Source organism: Rhinichthys klamathensis, unplaced genomic scaffold (assembly GCF_029890125.1).
Source record: "Rhinichthys klamathensis goyatoka isolate OS25496 unplaced genomic scaffold, OSU_Roscu_1.1 h1tg000046l_1, whole genome shotgun sequence".
NCBI classification, from domain to species: Eukaryota; Metazoa; Chordata; class Actinopteri; order Cypriniformes; family Leuciscidae; genus Rhinichthys; species Rhinichthys klamathensis.
The window spans coordinates 2,835,552-2,858,959 of NW_026606593.1; the positions used below are offsets into that span (position 1 = coordinate 2,835,552).

At 39.2% G+C, this 23,408-nt stretch overlaps 1 protein-coding gene across 2 annotated transcripts in view; it reads right to left on the bottom strand.

The window, feature by feature from the left end:
* zbtb20 (zinc finger and BTB domain containing 20) overlaps positions 1–23,408 on the bottom strand; it is a 62,729-nt gene that overhangs the window by 38,583 nt on the left and 738 nt on the right. Inside the window, exon 1 of one of the 2 annotated variants that reach the window (XM_056247385.1) lies at positions 21,349–21,406. The exons of the other annotated variant lie outside the window; for it this stretch is intronic. The gene's annotated coding sequence lies outside the window, so the exon portion shown is untranslated. Of the gene's footprint in view, positions 1–21,348; positions 21,407–23,408 lie in introns of those variants that run through there. 2 annotated transcript variants of the gene reach the window in all.

The window sequence follows — 23,408 nt, forward strand, 5'->3', positions numbered from 1 at the left end:
AGTACACTTAACATCCATTTGAATAAATATCTCAAGCATCATCCACTTGGGAAATAATAAATAAATAATTCCATACCATTTGCCCGCTTCATTAAAGTGTAAATCCCTATGTTAATTTATATCACTCATTATGCTTTATTCCAATTCGAAGGCAACTCTTCAGTCACTTCTATTAACTATAGTTCTGTTGCATTATATTTGGTGTAAAATTGTAAAAGGGGAAAAAAAGGAGAGAAAAAGAGCCCTGTGACAGGCATTTTTCTATGCCTATTTAACTGAATATATCACAAAGATATTTTCAAGATGGACCATTTGACTGTTCATGTGACAGTCTTTAAAATTATTCGAACCCTGGAGCAGATATTGGTACAATTACAGTCTTATCATGTTGGTACAGATGTTCAAGGCAACTGCCAAAAAAAAAATCATATCGTGAGCAAAAGGGGGATAGCCGATAGAAACAGGAAGTCATGAGAATCCTTAAAAAGATCAGAGTGGTGATACTCCCACCAGTGCTTCAGTTCACACTCGACTCCCGATCTGCAACGCCAGACCCTCTCTGCATGGCATCAATGGGGAATGTGAAGGTTTTTAGAATAAAAATGATGCCTTGTTTTTAGTTGTGTACGACTGTTGAGAATTGAATGCCTTTTGATAGTCAGAGCAAAGTCAGCAAATACACTTCAGCCTACAAAAATGGACTCAATGAATTCAGCCTGGTTCACCAAAGCTTGTCTTTATTACTTTGGGCTTAGGACATGTGACATTGTACACTTTAGATTTAAGCAGACGGCATATTTATCTGTCCTCTGGATGTTATAACGGACCTATTGTAACAACAGCAATCAACATTTTCTAATAATCAATGTATGGTGATCCAAAATGAGTGTAGCTTGTTTCCGCCACCGAATAAAAAAATGAAAAAGATCATTTTTCAATTCTGACCTTTTTCATAGAATTGCGTGATATAGCTAAACTTGCGACTAAAGTCACAACGACCTTTTTCATTTTTTTATTCCATGGCAGAAACAAGCTTCCATACAAAATAGATAAATAGCCTAATTTATACCATTAAAGGGGTCATGATGAACTGCATTTTTAAAGTATATATATAAATATATTTTAGACCCCTCTTGAAGGAAATGCAGCCTTTAAAAAACAATGCCAATAACATAGTCATTTAATGGCAGTTAATGTACTGGAGTTTTCTTGCGGTCACCCCTGTACCTGGCTAGAGATCACAAACCACTAATCGTTCATGTGTGGGCACTAGATGTCATTACTTGATACTCTTAATATCAAGTCGTGCTCACAGTAGAGCCAAATGATGTCCGGGTGGATCTAACGGGTGGAGGGATAGGGTTATGGGTAGGGTTAGGGTGTGGTTGGACCTTCTAGCTAAACCCATTACGCCCAGATTACAATTTAGGCCCTGTCCACACGGAGACGCGTTTAGCTGTATACCTACAAATTTTGTATCTAAGGCTATGTTTACACGGAAACGATCTGAAGAGAAAACGCAAAAGTGGCGTTGCGTTATCACTTTTTATTCTGCATTTAGACGAGCGTTATGGTTGGGAAATCCGCGTGCATATGGTGACGCAAAAGTGTGTGAAATTCGATGTAGTATGCACTCCAGGCGGCTAGGTGGCAATGTGAAGCATTGCCACACAACAACACCAATATCTTAGAATATTTTGTACAACTGCTGAAAAGACTCTTGTATGTTTTTTAGAGTTGCTAGGGCAACTTGAAGGTCCGACGTATGGAAATAATCTGACATGTTGGTTGTTATTTTCCTGTACTGGCGCATGCCTGTGACGTAAACGCGTACGCGACGAGAGCCACCGTGAGCAGATTTGCGTTTTTACCGTTTAGACGGGAACGCGACGGTGGAGCGTTTTTAAGATTTCCACTCTGGAGGGTGGTTTCACTTTTTTGCGTTTTTAAGCCCCCAAAACGCCGTTGCCATGTAAACGAAAGGCACATCCGATAAAATATTTTTACGTTTTCACCCGGAATCTTTCTTGTGTAAACGGGGCCTTATTGGCGTTTCGTCCAGATGGATCCGTCATTTTGGATCCGCTATTTTTTGAAACCGGGTCCCAGAGTGGATAAATCTGAAACCGAAACCCTTGCGTTTTCGTGTGTACGGCCAATACGTACATTTTGTGAAACGATGATGTCATCACACCACGTGTCAGCATTAGTCACACACCGCTACGTCACACATAACAGCAAAAACAATGGCGGACTATATGCTTGTGTTCGTGCTGCACAAGGGGGTAATCCATCGACCGGAAGTTGAAGCCGGCCGGGTGCCGCCATCTTGTAGCAGAACTTCACTTGCGTTAGCATTTCCATTGACTCCCATTCATTTTGGCGTCACTTTGACAGCGAATAACTTTACATCTGAGGCGTTTAAAGACTCCATTTGTCCATTATTTATTTCTAAAGAAACACGACAATGTATAAAAGGCTCCATTACCTTCTATGTTACGTTATGGCCCCGTAGAAACAGATTTAGTAAAAATAGGCTAACGATTGCGTCATAACCACTCGACTCTCTGTCGCGCTGTACAGAAATTACCGTACAGACAGGAGTAGAAACTCGCGCGCAATCGGGGGGACGTCGAGGCATAAAGTCAAGGGAGAAGCCCATAGAGAGTTGTAAAGCTGCTCCTGCTGCGAGCTCATGGACAGCTAATACTCACGATCTCCGGCTCTGCAAGTTTCGGAAGGGAATGATTCAGATTCCTCTTGGCACAGCTACTAGAAGATTAACGTCTGTCAGTCAGGTTGCTCACGTCATCAAGCTTAGTTTGAGTCGGTCTGAGTCTGCGCGTCAGGAACGGAAGTGCTCAAAAATCGCTAAAAATGGGCTTCAACTGTCTCAACTGAGTTCCAATGAGATCGCTCTGTCCATTTCTTTTACTGTCTATGGTGCTGCAGAAGCTACTGAGCCTTAGCTTTACTAAAGCAAAATCTGCTGCTACTATGCTACTACGGTGAGCAATGTCGTGCTGTCGTGTTGGGTTCGTATAGAGCGCGCAAGGTTATGCGCATGCTCCACGTCTTCTTCTCCTTGTTTAGTGTATCTCTGTGGCAGAATTACAGCGCCACATACTGGTCTGGCATGTATACCACATTGTTTTCAGTCGGTTTCAGTGGTTTCGTGTGTACGCATATTTCTTGAGACGAAGCCGGGTTTACGGAAAAATAATTTCGAACGAGGAAAAAAAAAGATCGGATAGGGAAAGCTCTGGCTTCGTGTGGATGTGGCCTTAACTGGACTTTCTGTTCCACCCATGGCTCTGCAGTGAGCTATGAAAATAATGCTAAAAAAAAATCTGCCTGAATAATAAGCACTGAAAAATAAACAGTAGGCTACAGGCCAGAGTTACTAACAATTTGCAACAGCGCAAACCCTCTTTTGGTGGTAAAAAAAACAAAACAACTACTGTCAGGAAAGACAAATTAGGGTTGAAAGGGTGGACAGTTATTTTTGCGGCTGACCTTATGTGCATTTGTTGGAGTTTCTCTTTCAGAAGCAAAATTTATGGGATGAGCCACGTGATTTACGAAGGCTTGCGGTAATCAATTAACTGGTATTTCTGGCAGGACCACTATCGTCAAATACGATTGGCAATTGCATAGTTAGTAGGGCTGTTGGAACGAATTCCGAAATTCGAATATAATTCGAATATTTAAAAAATCAATACTATTCGAATGCTGAAGTTACTATTCGAATATTGTTTTTTTATGTATATTTTATTTTTTTTATATATATAAACAGGAAAGAGGCCGCACTATGCATAAATTGTTTTATTTGCACAAACGCGTTTCGGCGCGTGCCTTGTTGTGCAAATAAAACAATTTATGCATAGTGCGGCCTCTTTCCTGTTTAACGTTATATATTCTAATCATCAGGCCAGCATTCTTAAAGTTTAAGTTTAATCATTGAGTGAAGCCTGCTCCTATTCCCATTCATTAATTTTTTTATATGCAATCTTGCCTTTCTCGCCACCTTGGCTTACACACATGTGAAAATGAAATGCTTTTGTTTCGTCTGATGAACAATAACGTTTTTGAATCGTAACACAATTGTGCACGTTATCCACGCTGTATCATCATAACAATACTGTCAAAAATGGTAAATGTTTAACAACGTAAAAAACGCCCGTGAAGCGCAAATATCTCGGTGAAAACTCAACGGATTCGGCGAGCACCAAAATCGTTGGAACCGTCTAGTCGAACTGAAAAGAACGATATAAGTTTCAGAATTTTTGGTGGTGTTTTAGCGGAGATATTAGCCGAAAACCATCGGTAGCGCTACAACCATATTCAGCACGAATAAAATGTTTATTGTAATGTTAGATATCCCTCTAGTGGACAGAACGTGTAACAACAACCACATGCTATAGTGGCATTGGCGATCCATAAGCCTGAGTAAAGTCGTAAATATTAATAATAGGATGAATTTGAACATTTAATATTCGAACATTATTCGAATATTAAATAAAGTAAGGAATGGAATTCGAATAGTATTATAGAGGAAGATTGACAGCCCTAATAGTTAGCATTGGCGGTATCATGGTTCTGTTCTGCCAGAACTCCCTGCGCATCCATGCAGCCTAGCATGGATAAGAGCAGTGAGAGCAGCAATAACCCCCCTTAGGGTAACCAGAACAGAACCAACATGAATGTATTGCAGACAGAGTTCCCACACCTTGGTTAACTTTAAATTCAAAAACCTTTCAAGGACTTTCCAGGTCCAATACCCTCAAATTTAAGGACTTAATGTGGGGACACATTTGTTGTGTTCAACAACAAACGTCGAGGTACCATTGTAGTAGTTTTGTGCACGCGTGAAAATCATGGCAACGTACAACACAAAGTACCTCACACGGGAAACACTTAAAGGTGCTCTAAGCGATGTCACGCGTTTTTTAGGCCAAAACATTTTTTGTCACATACAGCAAACATCTCCTCACTATCCGCTGGCTGCCTGTCCCCTGAACACACTGTAAAGAAACGCGATCTCTGTAGACAGCCCAGGCTCCACAAACGGCAACAAAAACAAACTGCGGCGACCCGCTCCCCGAAACATAACAAACTGTTCCAGCCAATGACCGACAAGAAGGGTTTGGGGGGGTGGTTTGGGGGGGTTAGTGTGCGGATGAGGAGGAGGGAGGGTCTAGCTAGCCTCCGTTTTGTTTGACAATAGTTCGAATGTCAACAAGAAGTGACGTCACCCAGGATCGCTTAGAGAACCTTTAAGTGATGCGTACATGCGCGTAACTAACGTAAATCAAGCAAGCTAGTATTCATAGGCTACAAAGTGTTGGCGAATACACCGCCGGATAGACCGGAGGAAATCATATTAGTTTTTTTCCCAGAAAACTTCTTGGACAAAATCAATTGAAGCACTTTCAAGGACCTGTATCTATGTATGTTTATTTTCCAAAACTTTCAAGGGCCTTGAAATTTATTTTTCAGATTCATAAACTTTCAAGGATTTCAAGAACCCGTGGGAACCCTGTGCAGATATCATTAATTCAAGATTTTAAAATACAACATAGTTCGAGAATTTATTCTGATTCAAGGGGAATCAGAATGCCATACTAACTGATGAGAGGAGGAGCTGGGGATGGAGGAGGGTAATTCGCTCCTGAGAAACACTATAGCTGCTGATAATACTGAAGGAGCTTATATATGTACAGCGATAAGGGGCTTTCACACAGGACGCGGAATGCGCTGCGCTGGCCGCTGGGTTCAGCGTTGCCCTTCAGATACAACGTGATTTGCGCTGCTATGCCAGAGCAAAGTAGGTGGAGTTTTCAAAAACTTTAAGCGGGAGTTCTACACGTCAGTATAATAACGTTAGTTATTTTGATTTTTTGTTCCTCCTTTCGGTCAGCAGTAAACTATGTATCTGTCCCGTGCGCGATTTTTTTTTTTTTTTGCAGGGTGGTAGGGGAAGACTCGTTAATATTCATTGGGGAACTAATCCCTGATTGGCTCGCCGTGACGCATCTCTAATGAGATGTGATAGAGAAAACAGACATCGTCTCCTTCGTGACAGCAGACACTTTCACGAAGGTAAGGCATACCTGTCAACATTTGGTTATCCAAATCCGACCGCTCACGAACTTCACAAACTTCTGTATCTTTGCGGGGACACCGTCTTGATCTGCCATGTCAATCTGAGTGACGTGTGGCAGCGAACCAATTGCGGATTAGTTCCCCAATGAATATTAATGAGTCTTCTCCTACCACCCTACAAAAAAAAAAATTGCGTCCCGTGCACAGTGCTAGCCATTTATCCATTTTGATTTCCGTGTTTGTTTGGATGTCCCGTTTCTATTGGCCGCGCTGCAGGGGCGGATCTAGAAAAATATTTATGGGGTGGCAAGAGGGGGGCAGGAATTTTTGAGGGGTGGCAACATGGCAGAAGTATATATACTGAATTTAATCACAGTTAACACAGTTTGATGAGAAATCGTATGTATAGGCTACACACTATACTCCACAGTTAACTCCCAAGAAGCTATAAGCTGCATACCGGTTTTTCCCATAGGATTTTGGGAAATCTATGGTGAGTGCAGAGTGCACCCCTGTCCGTCTAGGGGGGTTCGGGGGCATGCTCCCCCGTAAGAAAATTTTGTGCTTTTTAATGTTAAACTCATCAATCTGGTGCACTTTGAGAGTTCAAAATAAAGAGCTCCAACCCATATTCAGTGTGCAAATTGAACAAAGAAAAACTCAAAACTCTTTTTAGTTGTGATATAGTGTCTGTCTACATTACACTACTATATAATAATAGTTATAATATTATGGCCAGTCCAGCCCTGTGTGAGTATAAGGGCAGGGGTGCGTTTAACTTGGAGCCAAGGTGTGTCGACCTTTTTTCCCTTTTTTATATATATTATTTTGTTGAGCACCCAACAAGAATCAATTTATAGAATAAATTATATCATTTAAATACTACTAAGATCCATATTACTATCACACGAGCCAATGGCAATTAAATGCACGGATGCATAACGTTAGTCAGATTAATGAATGAAATACAACTGTTCACGAACAGAAGATTGTATTGGACTCATGCTGCATACATACGCAATGACAATTATGCCTACTGTAAATATACAGTATACAGTAAATATACGGTATAGAGTTACAACAATTAGAGTTGTTAAATAAAATACCCTGTGAACATTCACACGTTTGCTTTATGATAGGCTAAAATTTATCTCCACAAATATTAAATAATATTTTCTTAATTCTGCGCATGTATTTTTACTTACTTACATCAATTGCTCGATCAATATTATTATCACATATTTTACATTTATATTTTTAACTGTACACAAACAACTTAATATAGCTAAGTTTGTGTATATTTTACACGTAGTGAAATACTGTAGGCTACTGCTTATAAACTCCAGACAGATAATGATATATGAAACAGATGTTCTTTACTCATCTCACTTGCACAAAATAAATGCAGTAATATAAAGCATAGAAACGCACAGGTGAAATACACTGAAAATGATATGCATTTAAAAATTTGGTCGGGTTGAAAACTTATCTCTCTGGTAATGGAACTCGGTCGCTGTTGTCTCTTGCTCTCGCTGTCTCCCGCTCTCGCGGTCAGATCACCGGAAGTTTTCGCTGGAAGTATTTGCCCACACAATAAAGTACGAACGTCAACGGTCGTCATATTATGCATGGAGCGAATTCACTGCAGTCGGACATTGGAGATTCGCGTTCGTAAATTGTCAAATTGGCCATAACTTTTAATTCGTTGCTGCCAACTGGGGTGGCAGCAGGGGTGGCAAGGCTTTCTTTTAGGGTGGCATTTGCCACCCTATGCCACCCCGGTAGATCCGCCCCTGCCGCGCTGGTAATCGTCACAGAGCGCAGCGGCAAAAGTTGAACTATTTTGAACTTTGACCGCGGCATGCGCGCGAGCTGCGCACCGCTGCGCTTGCGCTTTGGTCGACGCAGCAACAAAACGTCTTCGCGCGGCGCAAGCCATTGAAATGAATGGGTTTCATAGCGCAGCGCAGCGCTTTCCGCGTCCTGTGTGAAAGGCCCAATAGGCGTTGTATTCCTATAGGTAGACATGGATCAGCTGAGAGTCAGCTGATGCGAGCTTGACTAACATGACCTGCCAGAACTGACGCTACGCTTAATTTGCGGCATTATTTAAGCATGTCTTAAACCCTTTTGCGCTTGACATGCTGAGATAGTTGCCAGAGATCGCATGAGAAAGGATGACATTTTCTCCACTTGTGTTTGTTTATTAATTTGGAATGCCAGAGGAAGATGTTATGCAAACATATTGTTGACCAAGTCACGTTATTTTTAATCTGCTGCGCCCGTGTTGTTATAGTAGATTACCCACACCTGATTATCATCGGCTCTGCTTGTTTGTGACCCTATACGCTAATTTGCGCTGCTCTTGGTAGATGGTGTTGGTCATAATAGAAATGCGCTGATGCGTCTGTGTTCCTTAATGTGCGCATTGTCAGTAGATCAGCCGCAGAACTTTCCACTCCCATCAGTGCTTTCATGAGATTGCAGTCTCACTCTAATTTGCCATTTAGTAAATCTGGCCATAAGAAGGTAATATAGGGTTCAAAATGAATAACCAAAACTTCACAATAGTAATTAGGGCTGCCCACTAATAGTCGACTAAACTTGATTCATTCAAACAGTGCTATAATGTAAAGAAAACCAGGCTGATCACGTCAGAGAAGTCAGAGAGAATAGAAACTCATGTTGTGTTTTCAGAGAATTATTCATTCCAGTGTGTGTTTCGCTTTAAAACACGAGCTCTGTAATTTTCTGTCATTGTTTCTGAAGAGTGCGCGCCCTCACGCATCCCTCTGTGTGAAATAATGAAACGGAAAATGTCAAAACACCCTACCGCTGTATGGCCAGATGGAACGCAAACTACGTTTCTCAGCTGGATAAAGCAAACCACTGTCTCGCTTAGTAAAGTTTTGACGGATGAGGATTTCAATCAAGATAAAGACGATTGCGGTGACGTACAGGAGTCATACAGTAAGCATGCGGTGAGTCTGTTATATTGATGAGCAAACAAACCCTGTATGTGCGCAACTGATCGCATTGTATTTATGCACAGACACATTTCACTACATTTTTTAAGCATCTCCATGTGGTCCTGTTCGGTATTGCAACTTGACTTGTCTAAAATGTAAACAAGCTCTTTGCTTTTGCACTGCACACATACTCTACCCCCAAATTCCGAAAAAAAAATTCTGTAATCTTCATGGGGCTTTGGTGTGCATAAATCTATGAATTATATGGACTCCTTGGGCCCTATCATACACCCGGCGCAATGCTATGCAATGTTTTTTGCTCGTTTCAGCCTGACGCAGTTATCTTTTTCACGTCCTGCGCCGCGTTGTTTAAATAGCGCCTATTTGTGCGCCCATGGGCTGCTGGTCTGAAAACCAGGTGTGGGTAGGTGCATTGTTGGCACGTTGCTATTTTGAGGCAACTGAAATAGACCATGTTTAGAGAGAAACCTGGTCTAAAGTCAATGGCACAGTATTTATTTATTTTTTGTAATTTAAAGGGCGCATTAGTAATATGCGCCTATATGCGGGTGCACAACACGTGTACACTGCTTATCACACACACAGGGACGCGCAGCAGCACACAAACATGGCAAATATTAAAAATAAAAGGATTACAATGTAAAAGATTAATATAGTGTACATAGAGATATGGGGCCCTATTTTAACGATCTGAAACGCAAGTGTCAAAGCGCAAGTAACTTTGTGGGCGGATCCCGGCGCTGTTGCTATTTTCCCGGCGGGATAAATGCCTCGTGCGCCTGGCACAAATCTAAAAGAGATTGGTCTGAAGTAGCTTCATTATTCATAGGTGTGGTTTGGGCGTAACGTGAAATAAACCAATCAGAGCGTCGTCCAACATACCCTTTAAGAGCAGGCGCGCTTGTTGCATGGCGGATTGCTATTATAACGGCGGATTGACCAGGCGCGCGCCAGGAGCGGTTCACAGCCGAGGAGACCGACGTTCTTGTCAGGACCGTGAAAGACAGAGAAGTGACGTTGTATGGGGATGGGAGAAACCCACCCAAATCAGCGTCAGTTAAACAGGCGTGGGAGGAAAAAAACTACATTTTTTTTACATCTTCATGGACACCACCATGATTTCCCTCATGTGTTAATATTTTTCCTTGTTATAATGTATGATTTGCAAAAATAAAAACTGCTGCATCTGTGTTGATGAGAGAATCAAAGTGTATGCGCGTTGTGCACCCGCTACATTATGGCCAAGCATACGCGCTTAAAATAGCATTATGAACAACGCGCAACGCGCCACTGACTTTAGACTAGGTTTTTTCTGGTCAGTGGCGCAATTGTTTTCTGGAACTGCAAAATAGCACTAGGGAATGTTTGCGCCGAAACACGCCTCCTTTTTGCGCCGACCCGCCCAGGGAGCGCAAGTTCATTCCCTAGTTTACCGACGTGCGTCTGTGGAGGGAAAAGCCCGCTTTGCGCGGGTGCAAAATAGGAATGATACATGCGTCAGTGTACAAAGTCATTTGCGCCGAGTGCAAGATAGGGCCCATGGTGGAATCCGGCTTGTCCCGTAGATGGTCTGCTAGCGTGCTTTAACCTCGCGCACGAGCAGATCCGTTTGCGCTCTGGAGACGCGTTCAGTCTTTCCACTATCCGCCATAATGCGCCGTGGTGCGAGCGCAACTGGCTTTTAAAGGGAATGGGAAATGACTCTCTGATTGGTTTACTGCACGTTACGCCCAAAACACACCCATTACTCATTAAAGAATTGGAACAACCCTTTTAGATCATGCACCGGGTGCGCCGACCATTTTTCCCGTCGTTAAACTAGCAAAAGTGGATTCAGACACGCACTAAGTGCACTTGCGCTTTAGACTGTGCGCTTAGATCGTTAAAATAGGGCCCTCCTAATATCATTAGGCTATTTATGGCGCTTTTCCATTACCAGTACCAGCTCGACTCGACTCGACTCGCCTTGGCTCGCCTCGACTCGGCTCGCTTTTCGCTCCGTTTTCCATTGCAGAAAGTACCGCCACAAATAGTACCCGGTCGTCATAGCGACGCATTTCGTTCCTCGTTGCCCCATCAAGCTCTCGCTGGATCCTCTCTTCGGCAACCAAACAAAGGAATGTCTGCACCTCCTCGTTTGACCACGGCGTATTCTTCCGAGTTGCCATAATAATAGTAGTAAGTTTAGTAACTATCTCTGGCCAAACTATTTAAAATACTCCATCTGGCGCGTGCAATGATGACGCAGATTCTCTGTGACCAATCAGCAGTCGGCATTGTTTTCACGTCACATTTTAGTATCGGCTTAGCTCGCCTCAGCTCGCTTGGAACCTCGCCGGAGGTGGTACGAAAAAAAGTACCCGAAAGCAGGTACAGGTACAACTTTTACACAGTGGAAAACCAAACAAAGGCGAGTCGAGTCGAGCCGAGCCGAGCCGAGGCGAGCTGGTACTGTGTAGTGGAAAAGCGCCATTAGTGTCTCCAAGTGTCCTTTTTTGGAAAGACATCAAAATTTACCAAGAAAAAAGCTTGCAGAAAATAGTTTTGTGAGAATTGCCCTTCAATCTGATGGTTTACTTCGCTGGATATAGCAAATGATTAAAAAAACAAGTGTTAAACAAGTTAAATGGTGTATGCTTAATTTCACGATTAGTGTGCGATTAATCGCGACTAATAATTGTAATCTATTGACAGCCTAAATATACACTTATATATATATATATATATATAAATGTATATTTAGGCTGTCAATAGATTACAATTATTAGTCGCCATGCGTACATACATGTATATCATGGTGTCAGACAAGATGTGATTACATGATAAACTTATTAGTTACAGTTAGTGGGGGAAAAAAATTATGTAAAGCATGGAATATTTCACTGAAAATGACAGATAGTAATGAAATCAACCTAGAATCTTGACTGAAATGATAGCAAATAGGAACACACTTTGAAACTGTGTACATACCTATTCATACTGTATTTACACACAAGGAAATGAATACACTGACGGCACACTGACTGTAAACAGGAAACCTTTCTTTCTTTCTTTTTCTTTCTGGCACTTTCTTTCTTTCTTAAACAATGGTACTGTTTTTTTCTTCTAGTAATTCCAATAAAGCAGCCCAGTCTGCCAAATCTCCAGTGTCAAAATATAAGGCCTTTAGAAACCTTACGTCGTCAGATTAATAACTATGTTGCAATTGCAACGTGCTAGGACAGCCAACCATTTCACAAGATTTACCGAGAAACTGCCAAAATCTCATTAATGTTTTCCACCTTATCAATGAAAATAAGGATGTGACTTAATTGGATGTGTGAATTAAAAAATCTGAACAATCCTTTTGATGAGGGGTCATAACACGCAGTATTCATCAAGTGAATTAAAAATTCGCTAAAATCTAAAAATAATATGCCTTCCTCAAAAGGGTTGCTTATAAGCTATAACCCCACACATTGTTGCACATTTAGTATTTTTCCCTAGATGCTTATGAAAAATAATGCTATAGAATTGTAAGTACCAACAGCTGCATGAATGGTGTTAAAACATAGGGCTGCCACTAACAATTATTTTCACAATCAATTCATTTGTCAAGTATTATTTTTTTTTTTTTTTTTAACAGATTAGCAAATATGTGTGTATACAAACTGGGTTTTGCATTTGCTATAAGAAAAAAATTCTCTACTTTTGCTACAAATTTTTTTTGTATAATTGTGTCAGACTGGCTAAACAATTCACTTTCACCTCTGCCAAATTACCTTGGCAACAACTGCCTGGAAACGGGTGGGTCAGTGACATGGCACTAATTTTTTTTGTCAAAATCTATTAATTTATCCGAAAATACATTAGAAATGTGATTCATACATACAATGACTTGAATGGAATCCTCTTAAAGCCATCTTGATGATGAACAAGTTTTTCATTTCACAATGAAAATTCATTTTGATATTTTTGGGGGCATGAAGTGAAAAGTGTCAGGTTGTAACAATCGTCTTGATGTCATAGTGAATAAAAAAGCCATGATGAAATAATTAATTTGGCATAGTATTTTATTATTAATTTATAGAAAAAAAGGGAAGCAGTTTTATCAAAATATTATAATATATATATATAAATTGAAGTCCACCAAGTTAGTGTGACCAACAATGTCATGAGGTGCAGCTAACATGCAGGAAAACAAACATAATGATTCATCATGTCAAGGTCAATAAGTTTAAAGAAGTTTTCCATCTCTTTATATAGGATACTCTTGGACAATTTATCATTAGAAGCTTTAACACATTAAACCACCTAAACTGCTGTATAATTGTAAAATACCACACCTGCTGTCCACATAAATAACGGCTTTGCTTTTCATCTTTTTATCGTTAAGATTCTATTCACACATTGGCATCAAAATACCAGTAAACTCTGTGTTTCAATCATCGAAAATTACCTTAAAACACTGCAGGTTTTTTTTCCCATCTCTGTCCAAACTTAATGAATGGCCCAAAGCAAACTTTTTACATCAGTGTGCCCTAACCTTTTAATGCCCATAATTTTTCCAGCTTTGTTCACAAAAGCATCAAAACGGTCATTTTAAAACTTATTAGAGCTACAAGATTAATCGTTCAAAGATTGCGATATCGATTCAAACACCTACACGATCTCGTTCCTAAATGACAACGATTCGATGTCTATAAAAACTTGACAAAATCACACCAAACATTCAAATCTGCATTTGCGCTGAGCCAGAGAAAGCAGTAAGGCTAGGTATGAAACAGCTTCACAGTCTTTTCAACCACACAGTGTGTTACAAATATTCAAATGATCACAGAAGTACTGGAATAAAAGTTTATAGATCGGATATAAACACTGATGTCTATGGTAGCGATGAAAATACAGTAAATCACCTTTTGAAAGTAACTTGGAGCTTCAAATAAAGATAGTGTCGATTACATCGTTACGCCAGTAGGTGGCGACAAGTGACTTAAAAATGTATTTGTCATTGAATCATTCATTCAAGAGATTCATTCAGAAACACTGAATCATCCAGAAATGAAACAAGTGAAGTATTTATTTATCAGTCAAACTGATTTTTTAAATAAGTCATTCAAATGTATTACAATTTTTAAATGGACCAGCAATTAACATTTTGTCAGAACATCTAGTAAATTACATTATTTTGTTTAGTTGTCGGATCAGAATCGTGACATCTGTTTGAAAAAACAACAACAACAACAACAAAAACGTGATTCTCAGTTTATCCAGAATCGTGCAGCTCTACAACTAATACAATTTTACAACTGTAATGTTACAGCTTCTCATTTACCAGTATTTCACAACAGGTCCTGATCTCTAAATGGTAAAATGTATTTTCCATAAAAGCCTGTATGTGTGAAAGAGTCTTGCTACATACACCTAAAGTGTAGGAAAAAGTACAATCAATATGTTAAAATGAATTCTACAAAATAAGCAAGTAAATGCCATCCTCAAAAGAGTTGCTTGTATAACGCATCCACATACTGGTACACGTTATGTACCTTTTCTACTAAACTACTACTACTGTAAATACTACTGAATAATATATTTCTATAGAATTACAATCACTTATATCAGCAACAATATTGACTGTGATTAAAGGTAAGACAGCAATTAGTTTTGGTGATGAATTTTTTTTATTAATCTTAAAAAAAAATTAAACGTTTTATTTTCTATTATACTTAAAGCGCATGCTCCACATCTAGCCCATTAACACACACACACACACACACACACCAACACAATATATATAAATATATACGTGTGTGTGTGTGTGTGCAAAACAACTTGTCCCAAAAGTATGGGTGTTTCTGTTTATATATAAATATATATATATATATATATATATAATATATATATGTGTGTGTGTGTGTGTGTGTGTGTGTATGTATGTATATATATATATTACACACACACACACCCACCCACCCACACACACGTATATATATATATATACATACATACACACACACACACTCATATATATATAAACACATACAGTATATATATAAACAGAAACACACACACATACTTTTAGAACAAAACGCACATTATAAGAACAGTAAAAAGTATAAACCTTACAACTGTATTGAACAATCCCAGCACTCAAAGCACTCGACACAGAAACCTAGCCACACACACTACTACGTGACCTTCTTTAAAAGGTTTATTGTGAACTGCTCTCATACTTGTGTTGTGCACTTTTTCTGCTGTATCTTGTTCTGTGTGACATCATTGATTATTATCAATTAATTGTTGCAACCCTAATCAAAAGATAATTACGCTGCAAAATGTTTCATAGTAGGCAACATAAGTATAATTCTTTGTTCTCTGCTTTTTGTAGAATGCCGATTGTGTTCGGCTGGCTAGAAAACGATACAGAAACACTTCCAACACTTGTCCCTCTGTCCAATTGCCTTGTAACAACTGTCCTGGACGCAAATAATCATAGAGTGTATATTAAAAATAGTATTTGTTTGTACTGTATGACGATAGTACACGCGGTATACCTTCCATTTCCCTGGGCGATTCAAAGTATAAAAACATGATTCCATATTCTCCGTTTTTGCTAATCAGTGAGGAAATTGTAGATTAAAAAATCTCAAAAATGTTACTGGCCAGAAAACAATTCACACACTTGCTCCTCTGCCAAATTGCCTTGGCAACAATAACTGTCCTGGCAACAGGTATGCACACCTATGCAGCGAGTTTTCAAGGCCATTCTTACTTCGAAACGTTCGAAATGTTTCCTCAGCTCAGCAGCTGTCCTCTTTAAGCTGGCCCAGTTCATACATACCCATAAAAACGTCAAGTGCTCTTTCCAAAATGGCCACATAATACAGAGTAGGATAAACAACACCTGGATAGAGACACTGCAATAACGTGAAGCTTGTTCCCTCCCCTCTGAACCAGACGCAAGTCACAGACAAATGTCCTCAAACTATAGCAACACACACAACACACACTGATCCTGTTTTAAGACCAGGGTCTCGGGGGGAAAGAATACGCCTTTAAAATATTTACATAAAGATACACAATCGTGACCTTTAAAGAGTCTACATATTGAAGTTCCTTTTGGCAGCTGGAATCTTCCACGATTTAAATATATATATATATATGCAAAAAAAAAAATTTGTTTTATATTTCTGGACTTAAATACCTCGCTAACACTCTCTCTCTTTCTCTCTCTCTCTCTCTCTCTCTCTCTCTCTCTCTCTCTCTCTCTCTCTCTCTCTCTCTCTCTCTCTCTCGCTATGTGTGTGGCCTGGTAAACCCTACATTATGGAGACAAAATGTCCCCACAAAGATGGCAATATCCGAAATCCCTGACATTTCTTTGCAGAAAGTGTTCTGTGACGGGTAGATTGAGGGCTAGGGTTAGTGTAATATACAGTTTGTACAGTATACAAATCATTATGTCTATGAAAAGTCCCCATAAAGCATGAAAACACAACGTGTGTGTGTGTGTGTGTGTGTGTGTGTGCGTTCGATGACAGTTCTCAGAAACATGATACATTATATATTTGTCCCACCAGATCCTCCACTGTTTCGTGCAGCCCACCACTGATCGTCTTCAAAAACTAGTCTTGCCAGTAACAATAAAGACTTGTTAACAATGTGGAGTGGTAATGTGTGAAACAGCCTTTACTCGATTCCGTATTTGTGCCGCCGTTTCTGTTAACCCATGTGTCGTTATTACTTCTCCTATTGGAACAGTGAGCACGTTTGGAGCTGCCCTTTTCTCCAAAATGGAGGACATTCTATCTCTGAGTGCTCTGTGCTCCAAAGCAGCTCCCTCCCTTGCATTCGCCAGGCCCGCTTTATACAGCCCAGTTGTAAACAAATAAGAAGTAAACTTGGCCAAACTCTGAGAGAGAACTCTTTGACTACCTCTGTTTTATTTTTTTCATCTCCCTTTTACAAACCATTTCCAGATATTTTCCTTTAGAAATGGCAGTGATCTCACTAAGACTTGTAGAAAACCATATGAGTGCCGGGGTTAGCTGAGGACACGAAAGCACCTTGGCAAACATACAACTTCCCTATTAGAATCCAAGATACATTTTTCACATCAGTGAAATGCCTGTGTACTCGTTTATGCATTTAAAGAGACACGCTGAAAAGATCCTTGCGACGTGCGCGTTTTGTCTCATGCCTACACACTAAAATATAAGAGAAAAAAGAACAAGAAGGCTTTTATTTGCATGTACCAAAAACAAACTCCCCGACCCTTGTTTATGTTTTTTTTTTTACCTTGGGAAAGCAAAAGTGTTTGCGTTGTTGTGACAGTGTCATATTGAAAATAATACATTCTTGCTTATTTCACAAGTGTAACTTCACATCGAACTTTAGGCAGAAAAACATTCACCAAGTTAATGCTGCAACACATGACTGACAATTATGTATGCAAAAGGGCGGGAAAGAGTCGTTGGCACACTCGCTGTGGAAAATCCCCATTGTACCAAAGCAACTCTTCTTTCTGAGGTAAATGTTACTAGTCTGCCAGGTGAGGTCTAAACCTCGCTGCCTAAAACTGGTTTTCCTGATGTGGGTGTGTGAAGAAGATAGCGCGAGTAAGTGACGCTGCCTCATTCAGGTCATCTGAGGTGAGCGGCGTACAGTACAAACTACAATGTGTTACAAGTAGGAAAAATGCATCGCTGGGAATAAATCAAGGTGGAAAGCACAAGGACGTCTCCGTCACTAGTGAACACCGAAGCAGCTGCTGTTCAGGGAAGCACAATTACACTTTTAGAGGGGCACATGTACAAAAGACAAAGGGGTTTCAACTTTGACCTGGATCTAGGCCTATATTAAGAATTCCCTTTTAAACCCGCAAGCTGTTGCGTACAGCATTCCCTCTCACAACTGTGGACGTCTCAAGCCACAAATCTCGAAACTTGACAGGAATCAAAGATCTAGCCTAGTCTCTGTGCAATCTGGTGAGTCCAATCAGCCCTATCTCCACATTCTTAAAAATAGCGTGAACATTAGGAAATCACTCATCAAGACGAACCTCATATGCAGGGGGGGAAAAAAGAATAGAATTTATTCTTCTAAGATAAAGCCTAGAGGGGTACGGGAATGTTCAGCTCAATTAGGAAAAGTGGATAGCTCACTAATTCTGATAGATCTCTCAGATTAAATTGTCAAGTAATTACATTGCAAGCATTCACTAAAAGCAAAAAACTGAAAAGAAATAAAAAACAGAACTTCACAGTCCAATTACAACCCAATTCTAGATGTTTTCTCGAGGGCTAACGCAAAGCATCTAAGTTTCATAGCTTCAACAAAAACCAACATTTCACAAACTGTTCTGCGTGATCAGTGTGAAAAGCAAACGGCTACTGTTTTTGAGTGTAATAATGTATCTTTTCGCGTTTTCTGTCTTCGTGGGATATTTGCGTCGTCTTTAAGCCATTTTTACATATGCAAACTTACATATTGATGAATTTTATATGTGCATTTTTGCAAAAGAACTGGATAGGGGGGTCATATATTTGTATTGTTATGTAGACCAATGAAAGAAAGCAGGCAAAATCAAAGTGTGTACAAATTGCCACTGTCTTGTGTCTGACCATTGTTACCATGGTTTCCCCTCAGGCTATGTCATGAGTTTTGATGTCAAATTGTTCTTCTGCGTAAGAGAAACATCATCATGTATTAAAATTCGTACAATAACATACAGTATTTGAATGGATCTATTCTGAATAAGCCGCAATTCTCAACTCAATACGGAATTTTGTTAGTTCTTTCATGTTCTCACTTTTAGTTTTTAAGCCTATTGTTTTGTCTTCAGTTACATGTTAAGGGCATTATTGCATTTTTACATGTTACCAGTAATTAGTTGAATTTATCTTAGAAAATCAAGAAAAAAACTGCCCTAAAGTAAAATGACTCCTCCTACTGGTAAGGCCCTGAACATCAGAATAAATAAAGAATTCTTGTTATGCATGTTTGTATAATTAAAACCTTAGCATATATACATTATGTTAAATAATACAGGATATCAATTCGGGAAGGAGTGCGGTTAACCATCCTCTGGTCAAGGATTTCCTCAAACCACGTGACACAGACACGTGATATACCAAGCAATCAAACTGAATATAACATGATCATTATGATATGAAATATCATTACACATGCCAGGCTGAAATTTATGTGTTGCAACTATATCATGAAGAAAGCAAAGCCAAAAGGTCAAACGCCTATAATAGATTAAAAAAAATTACCCTCCCCTCTTAGTACTGTCACCCAGTGGCGTAGGTTTTATTTTGAAATTGGTGGGGACGGGGACATCAATATTTAATATATTTAAAGTTTTGATCGAAAATATTGCTAGGGATATATCAGTGTCACTCGATATTGGTAGGGACACGTCCCTAGCGTCCCTACTAAATTCTACGCCCCTGCTGTCACCTACTGACAATAAGGAAATTTGTTAGGAAAGTATTAGGAAATTTGTGTAAGCTGATGAGCATGTCAGTTCATGTCAGTGTGTTTATAATGTAAAGTATAGCTGCCGTCAGTTCTGCATCTTGTGGACATGTGTGTTTGGCACTGTTTTATTCTCTCATTCTCCTGTCCTGATTCTCACAAGATTCCTTAAAGAGGAATTATCGGACCTTGACATTTAATAACATTAGTGAAGGTCACTGTCCAAACTGGTCAGATGGTTAAGATATCTCTGTAATCTGACTTAGTAACCTCTGGTATGGTACAGCAAACAGTATAGTAATAACTGCTATCATACAATTCTAAGTATAATTAGAACGGCCCTACCCACTGTGATCAATCACCTTACAATTTCATTGAAATTTTGTACACCTGCAATTCTTTAATTGCAATTTTGCATATTTTTAATGCGTCATTCTGTCAAATAATCAATTGCAAGCCAACTGACAAACTCTTGGTCTCGGCTGTGGCATGTGAGCATTATGTTTGAAGCACTAAGAGGGTTTGAAGTTTCCAAAATAAACAGCACACAATGCCTTCTTTTGATCTACGAATCCCAATATTCCTAAGATCATGATTTATTTGTTGTCTTTTGGTCAAATTTATCATTTCAATCTCCCCAAAAATAGACAAAAGAATGTTTAACATTTTTTAAAAACTTTAGTGAACATTAAGAATAGGGTTATATTAGTTGCCACTAACTCTAAGTCTACAAGTATTAATACGGCATCTATGACAGGCTAAATAAACAAATCAATAATCACACACAAAAATTAAACCACTTTGCTGTATCATTAAACATCCACAAAAACTGATCAAAGGTCAAGGAGTGTGAAGGTAAAATAATATGTTTAAAAACATAAATCATGATCACGACCTCTTATATTGCCACCATAATGATTAAACTCAATAAGTTTATCATTATATATAAGCAACAATCAATATGCCCCTCAGATCAATAATCGCACTAATAAACACAGTCATATTTAGAGCAGACAAATAAGCCATATAAAAATACAGGCTTACATATTGATAATTCATGTTTGGGAAAGCAGTGCTCTTAGTTAATGTTTAGTTATATGATACAACTTATCAACAATACATTATTGTTTAAATAAGAAACATAAAGCCACTTAAGAATAAACTCTCACATGTACATCCAGGTACATACCCCCTTAAAAGGCACATCTTTACAGACAAAAGTGTCACACGTTTCCAAGCATCACATAACTGAGCTGCTATAGCCTCATTACAGAAAAGTAATAAGAAAAATCTCGTTTATATGGTGCATTAACACATGAAAATTAATTCCAGGAGGAGCATTGCTATATCTATAGTGCGACTGCTGGGACTTACAGTGTATTTGCAAGTTTATTTTGAAGTTTTTGTATACACTATCGTATACTAACGTAAAACATACATCTCAAGGTATTTTTCACGCATACAGCAACTTAAAACTCGGTAAAGCTGACAGACAAACGACCTGCACGCAGGCAAGGCCCTCCTCCCCATCCCCACTGCCCAAATCATCCATGAAGCATTGAAAAACATTAATACACACACGCGATTAAAAACGGATTTCAACTGAATTAAACAGGTGCACAATAAAGAACAACGTGTAGCTTAAGCAGAGCAGTCTTGAACACGTGGGGGGAACGCTTGATTCATAAAGTAATAGCCTATATAACTTGCATTTCTACAAAATGAGCTGACTAAAATAAAAACCTAATTCGACATGATATAGAAAGAGTTAATTTCCTCGACGTTGCCCTACCTGCAAAGACACGAAGAATTTTACAAAACCATGAAAATGAGGCCGGTAGCAGCTAAAGGGGAAAAAAAAGTACAGTGGGAAAAAAATAAATTTGTGAAAGAAATATTGTTTCTAACATAGGTATGCACTTGCAATAATATTAGAAGCAAAAAGAACGCTATAATATTTTATGATGATTTATAGTTTGTTTGCCTTACGTTAATGCACAACTAGCCTATACATCACCCTCTTCTGAATCAGATGCAAAGATAGAGATGAAAGTTTTCATCGTGAAACTGCCGACATTTAACATTGATTGAAGTAGGTTAAAGAAAAAAAATGTTATTCAGACATCCACAGGTTTAGGAGACTGACGACTTGCTAACACTTCTAAGCTAGCAACGAATCTAGAGCAGCACACAGGGTTAATAGAACAGAGGCCATGATTTACACGTGCAAACCTCTTTTTTTAATAATACAATCTGCCTCTATTCCATATACACCAGCACTTTACTTTAAAAAAAAAATCCTTAACGTTGAATTAAGTAGGCTATTTCAATAGTTGTGTTTTTGTATCAATAAGTAAAGGGGTTCAGTCAAACTTCCAAGGCCGCATTGACCGTCTGAGAGACTGGCGGTCAGCAAATTCAAATAATAAAAAAGCAAACACACATAGCCTACACATTGCTAACATTTGTATTAAAAATAAGATTATTGCATTGTGTTTGCAACAGGGTTTTTCATCTTTCAGCTCAGATAAAACATCCCAATAATCAAAGTAGGCAACATCGGATAGAATCTCCCAACATAACTGACAACCTTTTCATGGCATTAGCTATAAATACACAGATTATATAAGCCAGACATTTTATAATACAGCGTCGGGAAACAGAGGGCATATGATAAATTAATGAAAAATGTGTCTGGTGTGTTTTTCCACTGCATGGTTCTCATACCCGCCGTCTCGAACTACACTGAGATAACAATACAATCAGCGCTGTGATCGGACGCTGCTCGAAGGCCCCGTAACCTCCAAAATATTGAAGAAGCGCTCCTCTCTGCTTTGCCATATTAAGTTTTTTTGTGTTAAAATGGCCGAGTGATTTATTGTTTGCTTAGCCTACAAACGCGTGCGTTATAGGCAACAAGCTGGCACTTCACAACACGGAGTCAAAAAGAGGTCATTCAGTAAGTACAAGCATTAGAATACAGAACAAGATGGGCATTTATCTAAATTTCGGTTTCTTGGTACGAGGACTAATATTTCGGTCACTTCGTTTAGGCTGCGTATCCTAATTCAATGAAGACAAATAACGGACATGGTAAAGCGCCAGATACACTCCCTACAAAACTCCATAGGCTACTTTCGTATAGAATTTGTCCGACAGCGTCTACACAAAACAACAATATTGGTAACAATTATGTTTGCCTCAGAGAGCCCGAAACCAGAGGCTAGCGCAAAACTACCGGGGTCAATAAAATATTAGCAATAGCCCGGAAAGGACTCCAGATAAGCGGCTGAAATGTTTGAATAATCATTTCTATCTCGTCTGTAGTGAAACAGATCATATAGGTCTTGTAGCGATATCATTCTTGACACTTAACTCGCGGTTAGAGCGGGTGTTATTCTATCAAATATTTTGGTCGTATAGGGAAGTCCCTATAGCGGCTCCGTTGAGTCGTATTGAGCTTTTCGTGTCATGGTTCAGTGGTACGTTTAACACTTCGCAAAATATCAAAACACACAGCCTACTGAAATAATATTAAAACTACAGACAAAGTCTCGATAGCCTGACAAGTGTTAAACTATAGAAAATGGGTGATCAAGCAAGGAATTATATGGTCGAGAGACGTCACTTCATAATCTTTTTTGTTTAATTCCATTCCAGACAAACATTAGATGTTTAGAGAGAACTCACATAATCCAGAGTGCCAATTCTTTCACAACTAAACGTAATTTCGCGAAGTTTTCTTCACGGCTGGTTTATGCATAACATATTGCTGAACAAGTCTTGCGTTTGAGCTATTAGTTCATGCTTCATGCTTAAGTTTTTTTTCACCACATATCTAGGGAACGACTG